At 40.3% G+C, this 8,489-nt stretch overlaps 1 long non-coding RNA gene across 1 annotated transcript in view; it reads right to left on the reverse strand.

Moving 5' to 3' along the window:
- Nucleotides 1–6,040: 6,040 nt before the first annotated feature.
- Nucleotides 6,041–8,489, reverse strand: part of LOC116081285 — a 4,092-nt gene continuing 1,643 nt past the window's right edge. Inside the window, exon 2 of the long non-coding RNA XR_004114798.1 lies at nt 6,041–6,656. This is a non-coding gene — a long non-coding RNA (uncharacterized LOC116081285). The remainder of the gene's footprint in view (nt 6,657–8,489) is intronic.

An 8,489-nucleotide genomic window follows, 5' to 3' on the forward strand; every position in this document is an offset into this window, starting at 1 on the left:
TCTGGAAAAAAGGGCGGGGCCAGTGGCTTCTCCTCTCCTATAGTTAGGAAGCGGATGCCTGTTTTCTCCTAGAAAAATCTCTGTGGTTGTGATTATTTGGTTCAGCAGGTGACAAGGTGCTCCTCTCTTGAAATTACAGCTATAAAAACTAAGAAAAATTTGTCTGGTCTAAATATTTAAGATGTGTGTAGCCACTTCGTGTTTGTTTCTGACTAATTTTAAGTGTATAAATATGCTCTGCATGTCTTGGTTATAGACTATTGGCTTATAAATTATTGGGTATGATTAAAAATTTGTAACTTTGGTAATAGAAAGTTGGCTTAAAATTGGTCACTCAGGGTTGGAGTCATTCAGAACAACAACATGTGGCATAAGCCTACCTAGGGAGACAGGTGTCTAAAGATACCTCTAATTTAGGTAATATTTTATGTAATTCTTATCCTAGATACTAGACTTATAAAAGATAGGATTCAGGGCAGTGTCTATGTGTTGAGATATTAGAAGCTGCACTATTGTGTGTTCCTGTGCAGGAACTGACAGCCAAACTTTGTAGCATGGGCATGATGCTCTTGGTGTTGATTTTCAGTTTGTTGGAGGTTGAGTTTTGCTTTGCAAAGTTGTGGTTGTGCTCTGGTGTTGCAAAGGAAACTTGAAGACTTTGGTTGAACTGCCAGTGTTCCATTGGCTGCAGTTTGCAGTTTGATCATAGGCTCCGAATTTTAACTCACACATATTTGTAATTAGGAGGAAGAGTCAGGCAGGTGGAGATTGTTGTGGGTTTATGAAGGGTTAATGAGGCTATGGAACTTGTAGGGCATAGCAGCCTGGTTTGCCTACACCAGCTACCATTCCAGGAAATGCATATAGAATTATTATGGATTTGGAGGATTGTTATTATACTATTCCTTTGGATCCTGATGATTGTAAAGGGTTTACTTTTAGTAAGCTTGTAATTTTAAAGAACCCATGAAGTGATATCATTGGAAAGTTTTGCCTCAAGGAACAGTTAATAGCCTTACATTATGTTAAAAAAAAATGTCACTGCTTCAATACAAGAAGGTAGAACTTAGGATCTTTCAGTGTATATTATTCATTATATGGATATTTTATTAGCTGATCCCTCTGAAGGAGTTTTACTACAAGCCTTTGGTCCTATACAATGAGCTTTAAAATTTTGGGAAGGGGCTGTTACTCCAGAAAAGATACAAAGGCATTATCTTTTTCAATATTTGGAACATCAGTTATATCCTAAACAAATTGTGGCACAGGAAATTCAAATAAGAAAAGACAAGTTAGCCGGGTGGTGGTGACGTCTGCCTTTAATCCCAGTGCTTGGGAGGCAGAGGCAGGAGGATTTCTGAGTTCAAGGCCAGCCTGGTCTACAGAGTGAGTTCCAGGACATCCAGGGCAACACAGAGAAACCTTGTCTCCAAAAAAAACCCAAAAAACAACAACAAAAAAAAAACCAAAAAACAAAAAACAAACAAACAAACAAAAAGACAAGTTTACTTTTAATGATTTTCAAAAGTTTTCAGGAGATGTTAATTGGCTAAGACCTCATCTTAAGCTTACCACAGGAGAATTTAAATCTCTGATATTCTCAAGACGGATGCAAATCCTAATTCCCCTCCACAATTAACTGGTGAGGGACAAATGGCTTTGCAGAAAATAGAGGAAGCTATTAGTCAACAACAGATATATTATATAGACTATGGTCAATTGTTAGCTGTTTACACCCACACCAGTCCTTTGGCAAGGGACCATTAATGTGGATTCATCTTTCTCTGTCTCCAAGTAGTTTTAACACCCTATTATGAAGCTGTTGCTGTGTTAATACAGAATGGTAGGATGGAATCACAAAAGCATTTTGGGAAAGAACCTGATGAAAGATTTATTCATTATTGGAATAAGTAATAAAATTGGTTATTGCAGAATATTGATATTTGGCCTATTGCATGTTCAAATTTTTATGCAAAACTGATAATCATTATCTTAAAACAAGTTGTTGCAATTTTCCTCTATGCATGCTTTTGTATTTCCTGTAAATTTACACATGCAGCTGATAGAGAATTCATTTACTGTATTTAAATTTTTTTAAGATTTATTTATTTATTTTATTTATATGAGTACACAGTGCCGTACAGATAGTTGTGAGCCTTCATCTGGTTGTTGGGAATTGACTTTTAGGACCTCTGCTCGCTCTGGTCAAGCCTGCTTGCTCAGGCCCAAAGATTTATTTATTATTATAAATAAGTACACTGTAGCTGTCTTCAGCCGTATCAGAAGACGGCATCAGATCTCATTATGGCTGGTGTGAGCTACCATGAGGTTGCTGGGATTTGAACTCAGGACCATCAGAAGAGCAGTCAGTGCTCCTATCCACTGAGCCATCTCGCTAGCCCTCGATTTCTGTATTTACACAAAAAGTTAAGACAGCTACTTTTGTTAATCAAAAAGCAAAAAATATTACTAATGTTCTGAGTATTCAAGAGGATTTAGATAGGCGTTTGGAACAACAGATTGATGCTCTTTAAGATACTATTCAACTTATTGGAGTGGAGGTTCAGAGTTAAACTCTGAACTTAAAGAGTAAGAAGCCATTTTGAGTGTCATGCTAAATCCCAATGGATTTGTATTCTTAAATTTAGATTGATAGTCTCTATAATTGGGGAAAAGTTCAAAGAGACTTGCAGAGTGTTTGGTATAATTCTAATACCTCTCTGGATGTTTTAACTTTGCATACCAAGATTATGAATTTAAAAAATGCTGCTCTACTGAGCTTTAATTGCTTGATATTTGCTGATAAAATTATTCATGGCCTGAAGTCAGTATTTCCATCTTGGTCAAGCTTCAAGATTGGCATATACAGCTTGATCATGTCCTGTGAATACTTTTACTCCTGCCCATTGTTATAAAGCTGGCCTTTAACATCAACATGTTGGTGGCCAAAATACATGGCTTGAAACTAAAAATGGACTCTCAGGTAGAGTTATTAATTCAACAGGCTGGCAGTCAGAGATGGGTAAGTTTTTCATAGAGCCTTACCAACTTAAGACAGAAGTGCATTTCTTTTGATAATGCATATTTCGTGACTGATAATTAAGGCATTCTTGTCAGAACCACCTAAGACAGGTGCAGTCTTGTTTATGAAGTAAAAAAGGTGGAGATGTGGAGAGCTTTGGGGGCTGCTTCTATAGAACCTTGGCAGGAATGTGACATTGGCCAGGACAAGGAAGTAGGCTTCAGGCAGGAATGTGACATTGGGCCAGGACAGGGAAGTAAACTCAGGCAGGAATCTGATTTTAGCTAGAACAAAGAAGTAGGGTTCAGGCAAGAATGTGACTTTGGGCTAGGACAGGGAAGTGGGCTCAGATATCTTGGTCACCCTTAGAAACAGTGATCATGGGACTTTGTTTATTGTCTTGCTTGTTCCTCAACCTAAAACTGACCTTATTATCTGCATGAAATTAAAATGGTATAAAAGCAGACTGGGAAAAAAAATAAAGCCACCTCAGCCTCAGGACTGGCTGGGGTCATGCTACAGTGTTTCTATTGCCTTTTTCTTTTTAATCCTCACTCCTGCCCTGGAGAACCCATTGACTGACTGAGCTGGCTTGGGCAACCAAGTACAGCTGCTGTAGCACAAGGTACAACCTTGGCTATCTCTGGAACACAGCTTCTTTGTGCTCCCAGAAAACAATGTCCAGAAGATGTCACCTTAGTGATGCTGGTCTCTTAATCACCACTAATTTCTTAGCTCCAGCTAACCAACATCAATTGTCCCACTAACGCCTTCTAGTCTGGACTCTAAAGCAAGAGCCATGTGGCCAAAGGCGTCGAGTTCTGTTCTTCCTGGGGCTTGAGCACGGTCCCCCCTCCCCTTGTTCTATGACTATATCACCTGTTTCTGTTTTCCAAGTCATTCACTACCTAAGCTTGGCTCTCCTGGAACTAGCTCTGTAGGGTGACCTTGAACTCAGAGATCTGTATGTCTGTCTCTTAAACACTGGGATTAAAGGTCTGGTCCACTAAACGTGGATTTAAGTTTTTCTCCACCTAGAATTTGCTCTGTTCTAGGATGGCCTTGAACTCAGAGACCTGCTTGTCTTTGCCTCCTGGGATTAAAAGCATTTATTACCATGCCTGGACCTAAATTTAGCAGGGTGGGATCTTGCCCCAAGTTCACTACTCCCTTAATTCAATTTAGTATCCCTGAACACAGGATTCAGCACCATTTCACTTTCTAGTGCTCCTTTAATACTTGTATCCTAAACTTTATATTTTTCCTTTCTAAGCTATGCTTATTTCAAATGCTCTTCATGAGACTTAACCAGGAACAAAGTCTCTGCTGGGCTTTTTTTGAGACTTCCTTTGTCAATGCAATGAAGTCTCTTCACCTTAGCCTCAAGTAGACTCTTTACACAAGGGCAAAAAGTAGCCACATTCTTCACCAAAATACCACAAAAGCAATCTCTAGGCCATATACTGAAATTCTCCACTGAAACCTCTTGGACCAGGTGTTGTGGATAGCCCGGGTCTTGTATTTTGATGCTAATTCACCTCTCCTGGAAAGCACTGGAGATGAAGAGTGAACCAAGTACACAGGTGCCTTGTGAACCTTCTCCCCACCTTAACTTTTCAAATAAAGGCTAAGGCCGATGATTGGGCAGCAGAAGGGAAGGTGGAGCTGAAAAGTTTGGGGAAGAAGGGGAGGGAGAATTGGGGCAGAGACTGGAGAAGAGGACAGAGGAAGAAGACAGAGGAAGGAAGATGGAGTTGAAGCACCTGGCTTGGAGAAATCACAAGTCATATGGGATCTAATAGATGGGAATAGAATAGTGTAGTGGTAGATCTGCCCAATCTAGGCGAATAGCTTGTATACCAATTAATTGAGTTGTGAATTGATTGATTGGGTAAATTGGGTTAAAAATTTACTGCGACAGCCAAGTACTCACAATTCAAGTCACTCCCACTAACAAAGTCTTCCATATGCCAACTAGGATAGCCCATTAAGCCTCATTTAAAGCACTCCAATGTTTTCCAGATCCAGTTCCATTGAACCTTGAAACTAAACCATTCAAACATCACTACTGAGAAATGAATAAACAACATAACACCTAAATGGAAGATATCTATAGATCTATAATGCTGTAGGTATATATTTTACACTGTTGTAGAAATTTTTAATCCCAATCTGGGGTTTCTTTTCTTTCTTTCTTTCTCTTTCTTTTTTAAAAAAGATTTATTTATTTTTACTTATATGAGTCCATTGTAGTTGTCTTCAGACACACACCAGAACAGTGCATTGCACACCATTACAGATGGCTGTGAGCCACCATATGATTACTGGAAATTGAATTCAGGACCTCTGGAAGAACAGTCAGTGCTCTTAACCGCTGAGCCATCTCTCCAGCCCCCAATCTGGGGTTTCTACCCCACCTTGATCATTCAGTTCCTGGATAAAAGACACACACAACCTTTATTTTTACAGTAAGCCTTAAACAGCACAAGAGCTAGGCAACTGCCTACTTTCTATGCTATTAGAATCTACTTTCCTATCAATAACCCTGAGTTATTACTTTCTATGTGTCATCTGGGCTGCTTTTAACTTCAGTTGGCCAGCCCTCAGGACCATGTTTTCATGACTTATCTAATCCATGGCAGCTTCTCTCTCCTCCTTCACCTTCTTCTCTCTCTCGTGGTTCTCCTCCAACCTCCATGCCTAAGAACCCTAAAATCTGCCCATGTCTCTTCTGCTCAACATTGGCTGTTGGCATCTTTCTTTCTTTCTTTCTTTCTTTTTTCTTTTTTCTTTTTTCTTTTTTTTTTTTTTTTTTTTTTTTTTGAGACAGGGTGTGTAGACCAGGCTGGCCTCGAACTCAGAAATCCACCTGCCTCTGCCTCCCAAGTGCTGGGAGTGTTGGCATCTTTATTTACCAATCAGAAATAACTTGGGGGCATGGTCTGTAAGACCCCTGAAGGGACCCTCACTCAAGTCTTGGGAAGGTGCACACTCAAAGAAATACGAGAGACCGGCTTGATGTAAAAGCATGAGGCAGCTTTTTAATGGTGGAGCTCCGGGCCATCTCCCAAACTCACACAGGAGATGGGAAAGCGACCACGAGGCTTGAAAGTTAGGGGTTTATATAGGGAAAAGGTCTGAGGGAACAAAGGAATCAGGGTGGCTATACATGATTGGTTATTTTAAATGTAGTTCGTATAGATTATAATTGAAAATTCCTAAAAAAGGCGGAGTGAAGGGGAGTGTTATTCGAGTGAAAGGGGAATGTTATTCAAGGTGTCTAGTTGACCTTAAGCTAATCTAAGAGGGCCAGGTGGCCCATTTCTCAAGGTCCGTTTGGGCACGTCCCAGACGCCTAGGCTCCGAAGATGTCCTTGCATTTTTTGTCGTCTCTTCATGCTTTATGTCTTCCTGACCCGTTAGTCCTCAGGATACTCAACAGCTTTTTCTTCTTTACTTTGATCTGTATTCAAAGGCCTGGGCCCCTGCGGTTTTCGGTAATCCTCTCATTTAGCTAACACCAGTCTCAAATTTAACTCTTTCTATCTCAGGCTTGTGCTGAACTTTTCCTTTTCAGGTCACATAGTGTCACTTGGGTCTTTGTGAAGATTCTTCATCTCTGGAGCAACCAGGTCTCAAGGAAACAATATTAGTATTAGAATACAAGGGCCATCAGGCCAATCCACTACATTTGACAACCTACTATAATAAGGGTTCAACCGCTCCTCTAGCCTACCACCCACCAGAGGTAGGTTATCAAGATATGGGGGAACCTGACCTATTTAGGACTAGTTTGTTATTATTATTCACTCTTCACTGTTTATAGTCCAGCCCACTAGCAAACACCAAACACGAATCAGCAGCTGTAGTCCAGTCCACTCAGCAGATACCACACATGAATCAGCAAGGGCGGGAATCTCATGAGAAGTTCTTTGTGGAGTTTCTAGGAAGTCACCACAAGCGAAGTAGAACAATGTAAGGCAAACCAATACATGCATGTGGTCAGCAAAGACTAGGGAGATGGAGCAAAACAATCCAATGCTCGAGCTCCCACAGTCTGTGGGGTCGTAATTATATTCTTTCAAATTATCATGTGACCTTTCACCTGTGTCTTTCACCTGTCTGCCCCAACAAGACATCCTTATCACCCGACTTTCCAAAGAAACCAGAAATTTTTACTTTAATATATGACATGTTTTTCTTTTTCTTTTTTTTCTTTTTCTTTTTCTTTTCTTTTCTTTCTTTTTTTTTTTTTTTTTTTCTTTTTTTTTTTTTCATTTTTTGAGACAGGTTTTTCTATGTAGCCCTGGCTGTCCTGGAACTCACTCTGTAGACCAGGCTGGCCTCGAACTCAAAAATCCACCTGCCTCTGCCTCCCAAGTGCTGGGATTAAAGGTGTGTGCCACCACCACCCAGCATGACATGTTTTTCCATCAAAGAGATTTGGCTGGCAGATCTCTGGTACATTCCTTGCCAGTCAGACTACATAGTAAGACTTTGTCTAAGAATAAAAAATTAGCTTGCCTGCTAAGAGGTAATATGTTTGTTTGTTTGTTTGCTTGCTTGTTTGTTGAGACACAGTTTCTCTGTGGAGCCCTGGCTGTTCTGGAACTTGTTCTATAGCTGAATCTGGCCTTGAAATGCATGTTGCCACCACAGCTCGGCCATGGGATAATATTCTCTTAAATTTCCACTACTACCATCATCATCATCATGTTTTGCTTTTTTTGAGTCAAGAGCTCTCTACTATGTAGCTCAGGCTGTCCATGAGCACAACATGTAAATCAGGCTATCCTTAAACTCAAAGAGATCCACCTGCCTCTGTCTCCCAAATTCTGGGATTAAAGACCTGTACCACCATGCCTGGTTCTTTGTTCTGTTTTGGTTTTTGAGACAGGGTTTTCCTCCTCACCTTTCCTCCCTTGTAAAACATTTATATGAACCTTTTCATTTCTCCTACCAGGTAAAACTTGTTTATACAAAGGCTCTTGTGCATTTTGGGAACTTGAGAGCCTGAAGTGGCTGATCTTTCAATGCCTTTGCACTGATTACTTTAAAACTAGCTGATTGCAAAAGACTGTGAGGCCAGACCCAGCAGATAGGGTAAAGACTCAGTCACTCACCTCCTACATTAGAATAAAAATCAGTTAACTCCCTGTCTCGGTCCGCTTACTAGTTGGAGTTGGGCTCTGGTGCTCGCACACTTTTTTTGGAAGAATCAAAACCAAACCTTGCCAAGATACTTTGCTTTCTTCTGTACTATTTATGTAATACCAAGATGACCTTTTATACTGCCACAAGCCACTTTAAATCACTATTGTTCTGATTATAAAAAGATAAAGAGATATGAGTATGTCCTATGGGGCTCTGGCGAGGTGTGGGGGAAGGGGGTCCCATGCCAAAGCATCACTTCCCCCTGAGGGACCAGCCACAAAAAGGTATAGTATAGAATAGAGTTTATTCAGGG

The sequence above is a fragment of the Mastomys coucha genome, unplaced genomic scaffold (genome assembly GCF_008632895.1).
Source record: "Mastomys coucha isolate ucsf_1 unplaced genomic scaffold, UCSF_Mcou_1 pScaffold11, whole genome shotgun sequence".
NCBI lineage: Eukaryota > Metazoa > Chordata > Mammalia > Rodentia > Muridae > Mastomys > Mastomys coucha.